This window comes from Leptodactylus fuscus, chromosome 3 (genome assembly GCF_031893055.1).
Source record: "Leptodactylus fuscus isolate aLepFus1 chromosome 3, aLepFus1.hap2, whole genome shotgun sequence".
In the NCBI taxonomy this organism is placed as follows: domain Eukaryota; kingdom Metazoa; phylum Chordata; class Amphibia; order Anura; family Leptodactylidae; genus Leptodactylus; species Leptodactylus fuscus.
Genome location: NC_134267.1, coordinates 13339505 through 13351514, shown reverse-complemented (window position 1 = coordinate 13351514; position 12010 = coordinate 13339505). Strand labels below are relative to the sequence as shown.

Below are 12010 nucleotides of genomic sequence, written 5' to 3'. Positions count from 1 at the left end.
AATATCCCCCTAACCCTGGAGGAAAAGAAGGCATAGTAAGATGCAAAGAAGTTTTTTCCCCTGATGTGGAGCAACTGACATCAGTCTTGCCCCGGGATCAACACGGTAGGGTTATAGGTTGGACTTGATGGGCCTAGGTCTTTTTCCAACCTCATCCACTCGTCACTCCAGTTTCAATGCTGCTCAGTCCCCATCTGTACACAGGAAACATATGGAGATGCCAGATCACAAGACTGAGGAGTCATTTCTAGATCATTCCTGTATGACCGGGCAGCATCAAAACCGAATTGAGAAGTGGTCTGTGAGCCATACTTTTTTTTCTTTAAGAATTAAGGGTAGGAGCGTCAGATAAATTTTTCAGGGTCCAGTAGGACCACCTAGGACGTAAACTGCTGCAGCAGCTATACATTGCAGAGCCACCAACCAGATTTCCTTAGCATGGGTTATCAATATGTATGCAGTGAGAAGAGGGAGTCCGACATCCGGCACCCCAACATATCAACTGGATGAAGAGACTGCAGCGGACTGGGTGTCCATTGCAGCCATTTCACTGAATATCAAGCACAACACCACACATATCGTAACTTCAGATGGACGAACCTCTCAGGATTCATTCCAGGGTCGGGTGGCTGGTGTCCAAGATTTGTTTCAGGCCAAACAAGTTCGGTACATACCACACCTTATATCGGCTTTCATTGGGGCTCCTAGTAACCTATTTCCAATTCTAGTTCTCTAGTCAAACACAGTCAAAGTTATATCAATGTGTAAGTGACATTATTATACCCCGGGGTCCCCAGAGTGTAATATGTAGAGGCCCAGGGGAGGTGTAGAAACCAAAAAATAATATGTATACTATCTTTTCTTTTGGGCCTCTTCATGGTGTCTGGTGCTCTCTCTCTCTGCCTCCTCAGTAGGATCACTTGCCCGGGGTCACTGCAGAGGCCTGTGATTGGGCCACCAGCAGTCTCATAGGTATCCTAAAGTGCCTATGGCACCACTGAGACCCTAAGATGAAGATACCCCAAAGTATAATGTGGTGGCCTTTTTAATTCACCATAGACAAATCTCTATTTGTTTCATACAAAACTGAACAATTTGATATATTGGGGTTCGCCCATCTGCAGCACAGCCCAATTCATAGTCCCAGTCCCATGACGTCATGGCACAGGGAAGAAGCTGCAGCCATCATGAATAGAGATGAGCGAACAGTAAAATGTTCGAGGTTCGATATTTGTTTCGAGTAGCCCCTCAATATTCGACTACTCGAATCGAATATCGAACCCTATTATAGTCTATGGGGGGAAAATGCTCATTTCAGGGGTAGGCAACGTTCGATCAAATTATACTTACCAAGTCCACGAGTGAGGGTCGGGCTGGATCCTCCGAGAAGTCTTCTCCCTGCGCAGCGTCCCCGCGGCGTCTTCCGGCTCTGAATTCACTCTGCCAGGCATCGGGCCTGGGCAGAGCCGACTGCGCATGCCCGCACTACAAGCAGACATGCGCAGTCGGCTCTACCCAGGCCTGATGCCTGGCAGAGTGAATTCAGAGCTGGAAGACGCCGCGGGGACGCTGCGCAGGGAGAAGACTTCTAAAGGTAGGAGAAGAACCAGCGTTGATTGGCCGACTGTATAGCATTTGGCCAATCAATGCTGGTTCTGCATCAAACTTTTACATTCGAATAGCGAGTGGTACTCGATCGAGTACGAGTATTTCGAATACTGTAGTATTCGATCGAATACCTACTCAATCGAGAACTAGAGGATGTATCAACCCCAGATACCAAAGAAATAAGGAAAACAAATAGGCAACAAAACGCCACTACCACGCCCATGTCACAGTTTCCAGCCTGGCCCCCGGTGACTCAATAACATGGGTCACCGTCATATAAAAGACTGTAATGGAGAGGGAAAACTATTTAACTTTTTTTTTTTTTTCTTTAGTAGCACTTTGTGATATTTAAAAAAAAAAAAAAAAAAGAAAAATATGAAAACCAGACACATTTCCTCTCCTTTTTTGTTCACATTTTTTCAGATATTAATAGAAATAAAAAAACATGGAAAAAGAAAAACAACATAATATAAAACCCGAAAAATGTGTCCAATCCTGAACCAAATAAAATAGTAATATAAAGAGTTGATGCGACACCAGTTATATCTCCCAGATTTGCAAATTGGCGATAGTTCTTTGTGCTATGTACATAGGTGTGACCTTACACGGGTGTGACATTACACACATGTGCTGTTGCAGGGTCAGGGTCAGGGTCACAGCTCTGTCCTTGCACTATGAGCTGAATGTTTAGCTTGATGATATCACCATCTAGTGGCAGACTGGGGAAGTACACCTAACAATTAGCAGAGTTTCTCTCCAGGACACACAGAATTTTTAACTAGTGGTACCTAAATTTTACTGTATCACTTTTGGGTAACCCTCTTCATGGAGTGCCCTGCTGTCAGACAACACTCTTCAGATGCCTGTTTCTCTCTATAATTGCTATATTATATCCGTTTTGTCAACACACGATATCATATAAACAGGCTAGTGCTCCATTGCACCTCTTTGTAGCACAGTTTCCAGTGGTGACTATTGAGGGACAGCTGCAGATCATAGGAGCATACAGAGTTGTGTTCACTAGGACTCTGTAGCCATTCTTGTTTTCTATGTTGCAATAGGAGCACACACCTCCCAACTGTCCTGGGTTCAGCGGAACATTCCTGGATTCTGGGTCCTGTCCCACTGTCCCGGTTGGTGGGAGGTATGTATGTATGAGCACGGGGGCATCCCCAATGCTGCGAGAAAAATCTCCAGCACCGTCTCCATCTTCTTCTGGAATGGCCTCTCTCTGCGTCTTCTTCCACGCTGGAAGTCAAACTTCTATGCATGCACATGCCAGCTCTGCCGCGGGCATGTGCAGAGCCGACTGCGCATGCGTAGAAGTTTGACCCCCCAGCGCCGGAAGAAGATGTGGAAAGAGGCTGATCCAGATGAAGATGGAGAGTTCTCTTGTAGCTTTGGGGACACCCCCAGTGCTGTTTGAGCACTGGGGACCGCCCCCAGTGCTGCAAGAGAACTCATTTGCATACGGAAGAAACTGAACGGCGGCGCGGAGAAGACATCTAAAGGTAGGAGAATAATAGCCTTTCTTAAGGATATTCCTACGTGTTAGGGACAAAAAAATTCATTTTAATGATAGAATCCCTTTAAAATAGGAGGGCAGATGGAGGGGGGGGGGGGGCATTAAACTGGGGGCAGATGGAGGGGGACATTAAACAGTGGGGTTCGCTGGATGAGGACATTAAACCATGGGGGTAGCTACAGGGGGACATGTCTGATTCTAGTTGCCCTGTGTTTAATGTCCTCCTCCAGCCGCCCCATTTTAATGTCCCTATCATACTACCCCCACGATTTAATGTCCCCCCCCCGCTACCCCAGTTTAATGTCTTCCTCTAGTTTCTTCATACTGTGGGGCAATTGGAGGGGAACCTTATAATGCGGGGGCATTAAATGGTCGGGTGACTGTAAGAGGATTATATTGAGTGGTGGCACATAGAACAAATGGATGAGAATGGGCGGAGTCAGTGTATAAGTGGGTGGGGCTAGATTTGTCCTGGGGCGCACATTCTGTCCCTCTTTCTATCTATTGGTATGGAAGAGGCATGTCCAGTATTTGGCTGTCTATTGGCATAATAGGGACCCATTTGACCACTTGCTGCTACATCAACCTCCCCTAAGTAACAGCTAGCCCCTCCCACTTTCTTGAAAACCCAGAGTGGGCGCCCCTCCACTGTATACAAAAGCATAGAAAAGGTTGGTTAAGACCCCTGGTAGCGGTCGGCACCTACAAAGCACTGCTCAAAATTTCTTCTTGTAAATGTATTACTTGCAGTTGGGTGTTATCCCGTTCCCAGTTATGTTATTCCAAGATGGGCGGTTGTCGCAGGAATGTAGCAGGTATTAAAGCCATCATCTTGCCCACTGTTATAACTATAGGGGTTGCAGTAGTCATAGCAGCAATGGAGCCTAGAAGCCAGAGGGGCCACAAGTCAACCTCAGCACCCTATGGATGGTTATAATTCTTTGATCTCCTTTCTGATCTCCTTTGATGGCTGAGAGTCTGTGCATCGTAAATTCATGAGCCTTGCCCTCTGGTGCACTAGAGTGAGATTTATGATACACAACCTCCCACTGTCAGAAAGGAGAAAATTAGCCCTTTATTGGCAAAAACAGCAGTTAGTCAGCAGTGTATAGTCATGGAGGGAAGTGGCTGCACAAAAGGGGGCATCATTACTATATAGGGGGAACCGACAGGGGATGGAAATGATGACTTCATGAAGAAGTCTTCATGGTGGTCTAGGCCAGATAGAAAAGGAAAGGGGACTGTAAATGCTGCTAAAAGGTATCAATGTGATGCGGCTGCTGGTTGTGAAGAGAAATTGCAAGGCTAGGCTTACACTAGTGTTGGTCTCTCCATCATTCATGTCCACATAGGGACCCAAACGAGAGCCTGTCTGCTAAAAAAGTGGTTACCAGTGGACACCCACAGACCCCCTAGACTATAATGGGGTCCACCATGTGTCTGTTGGGTTTCAGTATAAAACCAGTGGAATTTTAGGTGGAATCTGCGTTGGAGTTGGTAAAGGGCCCCATTTACTTACCTCTCCTGGCTCCGGGCCTACTAGTTTGACGTCCCTGATCTCACATGACCAGGGCCTGCGTCCTTATGAGTCGCGACGCAGGCCCAGGTCATGTGACGTCCTGTACGTCATTGAGGATGGTTGACATCAAAGGGGAGTACAGCGGAGCCAAGGATAGGTAAGTAACATTGTTTTTTTATGTTTGTCTCCCCCCCTTGGGTCTCTGATTATTATTATAATTGTTCATGGGTGTCCACAGTGGGGCATAATACTGTGTGCAAGGGCCGCTATGGGGCATAATACTGTGTGCAGGGAGACTCCAATGCAGATGTGAACCTAGCTTCAGCTGAGCTTTCGTACCATAGCCCGTGAAGCTTTAGTGCCCCTGACCTTGGCAGTGATCACTTGGGCGCTGTAATTATACATGAAGGTGCCCTGACATTTTATGACGGGTGTTGAGGTCCCAGCAAACAAACCAATCTCGGATCCCTGTTAATTTTTTAAATGAGCCCAGGTGTATTGAAAAAAATAGAAAAATTCATCCTGACCTGTCCCCGATGCTCCGGTGTCCTCATGCGCCTCCCAATTCTTCTGCTCTGGTGCAATTTTGCCGGGTCTCTTCCAGAGGTCATGTGGCCGCTGAGGCCAATCACCAATTGAAATGTTTTGTTGCAGATTTGTATTCCGTTTGCTGATTTCAGATTTTCCGTACCATAGATTTAAAGGGGATGTCCAGTAGGGAAAAATGTTAAGTACCAATGTAAATTTGGAACTGGATCCAGTAAAAATCAGACACAACTGGCCATAACCCATCACTGTCCTTCAATGCCCAACGTATCGCCCAATGAGAAGATGAAGACGACGTCGCAGACATTCCGCTCAACTTTTTGTCTATGTTTTTGTAAGTACCATTGAATTATAAGGGTAAGAACATGTATTGGGATAGGCACAAGTCTATTTTCTGGTCTGTGATTATTCCCTGACTTATCCCAAAACAGTAGCCTACCACAAAACCCCTTTGGTTTGGCCACAAGGACGCGGCTCAGAATTACCATTTAAACCAATGGTGTAACTTTGCTTTTTTAATGTAACTCGACTCCTGGAAATTCAATGCTGTTGGGGCAGGAGGTCAATAACACCAGACTCGCTAGGAGAGTTTCTGCCTAAATCCCTCACAAAGCTTCATATCCCTAATTAAAAACAGAAACAATAACAAATTCCCATCATGTACTTTCCACTTTGTGGTAAAGAAGAAAAACACAACAGAAAAAAATAGTTCGAGGAAGATTTTTTTTTTTACGTATTATTTTTTCCTCCAGCCATTATTCCTGTAATGTTTACATTGCTGTATTTGCTTTGGTTTTACCGTTCAGTTTTCTTGGTTCTAAATTCATTTGTTACACTTGAATTGCATTAGGATTTAATGTTATGGATATCACGGGGGATGGAAAACAGTTAATCTTTTGGAAAGCCAGAATTGCAGATCTACGGACAACCACGTGGGGGAGAAAGAGAACTATAAAATCAAGGGATAGGGGAAGTTTTTGGAGCTGTGGAAATTTTTTAGAACCGCTTTTAGTTTACTTTTAATAGCAGATTATTAGATATATATTAAAGATATTGACCCTCGGTGTCTCAGTGCTATACTAAGTTAAGGCCAAAAATCAGACATTTTTTTTAAATTTTTTTAACCATGTGGTTGTTAGATCCCATTGTAAAGTGTACAGGTTATAGTTGCAAAACTGATGCATAGGAGTCCACTGATGGAAAGCAGAATCTTTACACAGATGTAGCAGAGCTGAATTTGCCAATTTGTGCAAAACATACTGATAGTGTAATGTTTGGTCTGCAATTTTACGTAGGACTGCGGAAAAGATGCAAATCTATCATATCGTAGTGAGTCACAGCAGTGTGCAAAAGTAACCTATCTATAAAACATAGTTTAGCACCAATGGCATAAGTAAAGTCTTGTGGGCCCCGATGCAATCTTTTCTCCGGGGCCCCCTACCTCATCCCTACAGAATATTCTTTATAGACATGGTTTGGGTACTAAGGAGTGTCAACTTTAATCAACTTTAGTGTGGTTAGGAAAATCTGTGGATCTCCTTGGCTTATGGGCCAGATGGAAGCTGCAATCTCAATAGTGATGCGAGTGCTTATGAGCCCCATAAGGCTCCTGGGCCCTGGTGTGACTGCACCCTGTGCACCCCCTCAACTTACACCTTTGTGTAGAACACTGTCAGGGTTATAAACCTATCTATAAAGAATATTGCAGAACACTCTTAAAACTCCTAAGAACCTATCTATAATACATATAGTGTATGACACTGTCAGGGCTCCTAGGAACCTATCTATAATACATAGTGTATATCACTGTCAGGGCTCCTAGGAACCTATCTATAAAACATAGTGTATGACACTGTCAGGACTCCTAGGAACCTATCTATAAAACATAGTGTATGACACTGTCAGGACTCCTAGGAACCTATCTATAAAACATAGTGTATGACACTGTCAGGGCTCCTAGGAACCTATCTATAAAACATAGTGTATAACACTGTCAGGGCTCCTAGGAACCTATCTATAAAACATAGTGTATGACACTGTCAGGGCTCCTAGGAACCTATCTATAAAACATAGTGTATGACACTGTCAGGGCTCCTAGGAACCTATCTATAAAACATAGTGTATGACACTGTCAGGGCTCCTAGGAACCTATCTGTAATACATAGTGTATGACACTGTCAGGGCTCCTAAGAACCTATCTATAATACATAGTGTATTACACTCCCCCCTTCATGTGACCACAGTTTCTCGTCCCCTCGTCTCAGCCCCAGTGTCATGCCGTTCTCCCCCCTCCTTCATCTGCCCCAGTGTCATGCCGTGCTCCCCCCTTCATTTGCCCCAGTGTCATGCCGTTCTCCCCCCCTTCATCTGCTCCAGTGTCATGCGATTCTCCCCCCCTTCATCTCCCCTAGTGTCATGTCATTCTCCCCCCTTCATATGCCCCAGTGTCATGCCGTTCTCCCCCCCTTCATCTGCCCTAGTGTCATGGCGTCTTCCCCACCTTTCATCTGGCCCAGTGTCAAGCCGTTCTCCCCCCCTTCATCTGCCTCAGTGTCATGCTGTCTTCCACCGCTTCATTCCCTTCCCACCCCCGTGGTTTCGCCAGACTGACCGCTGGAGGGCGCACGCTGGGCTGTGGCGCTGGTGGCGTGTGCGGCTGTCGGCTGCCGGCATGCAGGACAACATTTTCTTCATGTCAAGCCGCAGCCAGCCTGTGCCTCTGTAACTCTGCCCTCTGCAGTTGCCTGGGCCAATGGCAGCACGCCATATGACGTTGTGACATCATCGCAGGTCCTGCTGCCTACAACGACTGCGAATTCGGTCCTCGCGGCTGGCAAACGCGGCTATATACGGTGCTTGCAAGGCGTCCTCTATCCCTTCACACCTCCGTGGTTCCGCCTGACTCACCGCTCCAGGGCGCGCGGGCTGGCTCCAGCGCGGGCGGCGTGTGCGGCTCGCAGCTGCCGGCATGGAGGACACCATTTTCTTCAGGTCGTTCCGCGGCCGGCTTCTGCCTCTGTCGCTCTCCCCCCTGCAGTCACCTGGGCCAAGGGCAGCACGCCGTATGACGTTGTGACGTTATCTCAGGCCCTGCTGCCTACACCGACCGTGAATTCGGTGCTCGCAGTCGGCCAACCGGGCAATAAACGTGGATGGTGAGCCGCCTATATTTTATTCCCGGTGCCATTCTAGGTATGTGCAAAATTTGAGGGAAATCCGTTCGCCCGTTGCGGCGTGATTGCGGAACAAACATCTAAACTCACAAACATCCAAACTTTCACATTTATAATAGTAGGAGTTACAATTTTACAAAGTGTTAAGGATTTTCCCTAAGCATCTTGTATGGCGTTTGTATGTTCTCCTGCTGTTTGTGTTGCTTTCCGCAGGGAACTCCCGTTTCGTCTCTTAATCAGGTGTCTATAAAAGGCTTCATCTTTCTTTTGGTGGATTCTCAGGTCTGGTTGACATTTTTTCCCATGGCGCATTCCAGTAAATACGTCTCCATACACCCACGAAGTCTCTTCAATGAGAGCTAGAACTTCTCCTAAAGTCTAATCCAGTATTGACATGTCAAAGAATAAAAAAGTTGCCCACAATTCATTTTTCCTGGTGATCATTAGAGATGGTTGAACCTCTGAAGAGTCATTTGATTTTGGGTTCGGATGGTTCAGCCTAAAGAGTAAGATCGAATAAATTTGTCACCATTCAGCAGTGAAATTTTTATAGTCTGAGGTCTCTTCAGACAAAGATGAAGACAAAGTTCCAGGGGTTGAGGAAACATTTATACTCCTGTCTCTTGGGCATCTCCATTGCATTGCATGCTCCCTTGGGGTCCGTTCCTTGGGTGACATCCAATGTATGAGATCACCTTCTATGATTGGGCCTTAGCTGTCACATGGAGTCCGACATCTTGAAGCTTGCATTACAAACCCAAAATTTTTGAAAAATTTGGCTTCTATTTGGTTAGTTATGAACTGATCTCTAGTGATTGTGGTTAATGTTGCCTATAAAAAATATATATATTTTTTCTTGAATGCCTATGTATTGGCTAGTACAGTCCTATGAAAAAGTTTGGGCCCCCTATTAATCTTAATCATTTTTAGTTCTAAATATTTTGGTGTTTGCAACAGCCATTTCAGTTTGATATATCTAATAACTAGGCTTGAGCCGATCTTGACTTTTCAGGATCGATTTTAAAATCCGATTTCCGATTTCATTTTTCATCCGAACCCGATCTCGATCCCAATTCCGGTCCCAATGCAAGTCAATGGGATTTTTTTTATTAATCGGAGATCGGATTTTAAAAGCAATCCTATTCACTATACAGCATGGAATCTAATAATTGTTAGAATCCACGCTGTGTAGTGAATCACTAAAGTAGCCAGAGGATTTTTTTTAAATCCTCTGGCTACTTAGCCCCCCCTGGTGTCCACTTACCTGCAGAGATGGCTGGTCCGGTGCCCGGTGCCTTCCTTCTTCTTCGCCTCGCTGCCGCTCCATGCTCCCTGCCAGGTTAGGAGAGTGTGGGCGGCTTAGGAGAGTGTGGGTGGGTACTGGGAGGGGAGATGTCACGTCTCCCGCCCTATACCCGCCTACACTCTCCTAAGCCACAAGCCCCGCCTACCTAGCGCTTTAAACACTAACCTGAGAGGTGGGGCAGCGAGGCGAGAAGAGCAGCGTGGAGCGGCAGCGAGGACAAGAAGAAGGAGGGCACCGGAGCAGCCATCTCTACAGGTAAGTAGCTGCTAGCGATGTTTAGTTTAGCCTCCCATTCGAATGAATGGAGGCAGCCGGCGCGCAGGGGGTTAAGGCTGTGTGCCGGCTGCTTCCATTCATTCCTATGGAACTGCAGTGGAGCCTTCATACAGCATATACACAGTGTGAAGGCTAAGCAAAGCATTGTGGGAAAAGGTCACCGATCTCGATCCCACATAAAAAGATCGTGTTCGGAATTCCGATCGCGATCGTGAAATTTTCTCGATCGCCGATCGGAATCCGATCTTTTCCGAACACGATCGCTCAACCCTACTAATAACTGATGGACACAGTAATATTTCTGGATTGAAATGAGGTTTATTGTATGAACAGAAAATGTGCAATATGCATTAAACCAAAATTTGACCGGTGCAAAAGTCTGGGCACCTCAACAGAAAAGTGCCAGTAATATTTAGTAGCTCCTCCTTTTGCCTCTAGTCGCTTCCTGTAGCTTTTAATCAGTTCCTGGATCCTGGATGAAGGGATTTTGGACCGTTCCTCTTTACAAAACAATTCAAGTTCAGTTAAGTTTGACGGTGGCCGAGCATGGACAGCCCGCTCTCAAATATTAAGATTAATAGGGGTGCCCAAACTTTTTCATAGGACTGTATATATGTATAATGATGTGTGTTCCACCCCAGTATCTGCTAGATGGACCTTCCTTTGCATAGGCTGCGTCATTGTGGTTACATTTGTTGCATGCAGTGGGAGCTTCACAGTTTGAACCTCGCCTCATGGATCCCCTTTTGTGGCCTAGGCTCCCTTATATTTCTTCTCTCCTGAGCTGTCAGTCATAGGCCCGGTCTTGAGTCTACTGGAACTTATCAACATTTTTTGGTAACTAAACTTTACTTTTTCTCTAAGAGATTTGCAAGAGATCTGAGTGTGCAAATAAATAGTATTTTCCCCGTTGTCTGTTGTTAATTATCACTAAAATTTGATCTGTATTCACTTCAAAGAATTTCACGTCTTTTCTTTCCATTATATGTGTCATAACGATGGTTATTTAATATGAACCAAACGTGAGGACGCGGCCGCGCCAAAGGATGAAGACTATGTGTTTATACTCGGGGTCTTTCATGCCCAGTGAGTCACTTGCACTTCTGAGGGCTCGAAGTGTCTCCCGACAATGTGATGTAATAATAGTCTAGTACAAATAAAGTGGCCGCTCCCGGGAGACCGATCCCATCGAGATATCATAACAATGAGAGTCCATGTTGCCGGTGTTGGGTTGGGCACAGGTGTAACGATTTATGATAAGTTTTTTTGCATCATTTGGGGGGGGGGGGGGATGGAGATGGGCAAGGTACTTCGTCATGAGCCGGGGTTGACCCAAACATCCCACATTTTGACTGTCTCTTCAGATCCCAGAATATAACAGTTAGGGATCCAGGGGAGGTGAACCCGCCCCCTAAAAAAAAACAGTTACACTTCCCATCCCTCTTTCGGCCGTCTTTGTCAGTGATGTCATGCGTACCCCTGTGGCCTGTGATTGGGCTTCAGCTCTGACATGGGCACACCTAGCATTATGATGTCATGATCGGTGTGCCCATGTTACCACTGTTGTCCAATCATAGGTCTTAGCAGAGATCCCAAGCGCATGACGTCACTAGGAGAGTGCTGGACACTACGAGGAGGCCGAAAGGTGAAATGAATCTTGGAAGGTTCGTCTAAATTGTACCCTTGACTGGGTGATGTCTGTACTCGGATGACTCGGAGTGGAACCATTGAGTTGCAGCACTGAAGTCCTGTATTGGAAGAATCACATCTGCATGAAGTTGTATGTTCTCCCCAGAGTCTCCAGGATTGATGGCTTTCTTTCCAGACACCAAAACAGACTGATAGACTAATTGTCTTCTATAAAATTGCACCTAGTGTGAGATAGAGAAATTAGATGTATATATACTGTCTATCTATCTATCTATCTATCTATCTATCTATCTATCTATCTATCTCCTATCTATCTATCTATCTATCTATCTATCTATCTATCTATCTATCTATCTCCTATCTATCTATCTATCTATCTATCTATCTATCTATCTATCTCCTATCTA

At 45.6% G+C, this 12010-nt stretch overlaps 1 protein-coding gene across 1 annotated transcript in view; it reads left to right on the top strand.

Moving 5' to 3' along the window:
• Positions 1-9099, top strand: part of TBCC (tubulin folding cofactor C) — a 270412-nt gene extending 261313 nt beyond the window's left edge. Inside the window, exon 2 of the mRNA XM_075267169.1 lies at positions 9087-9099. The gene's annotated coding sequence lies outside the window, so the exon portion shown is untranslated. The remainder of the gene's footprint in view (positions 1-9086) is intronic.
• Positions 9100-12010: the final 2911 nt, after the last annotated feature.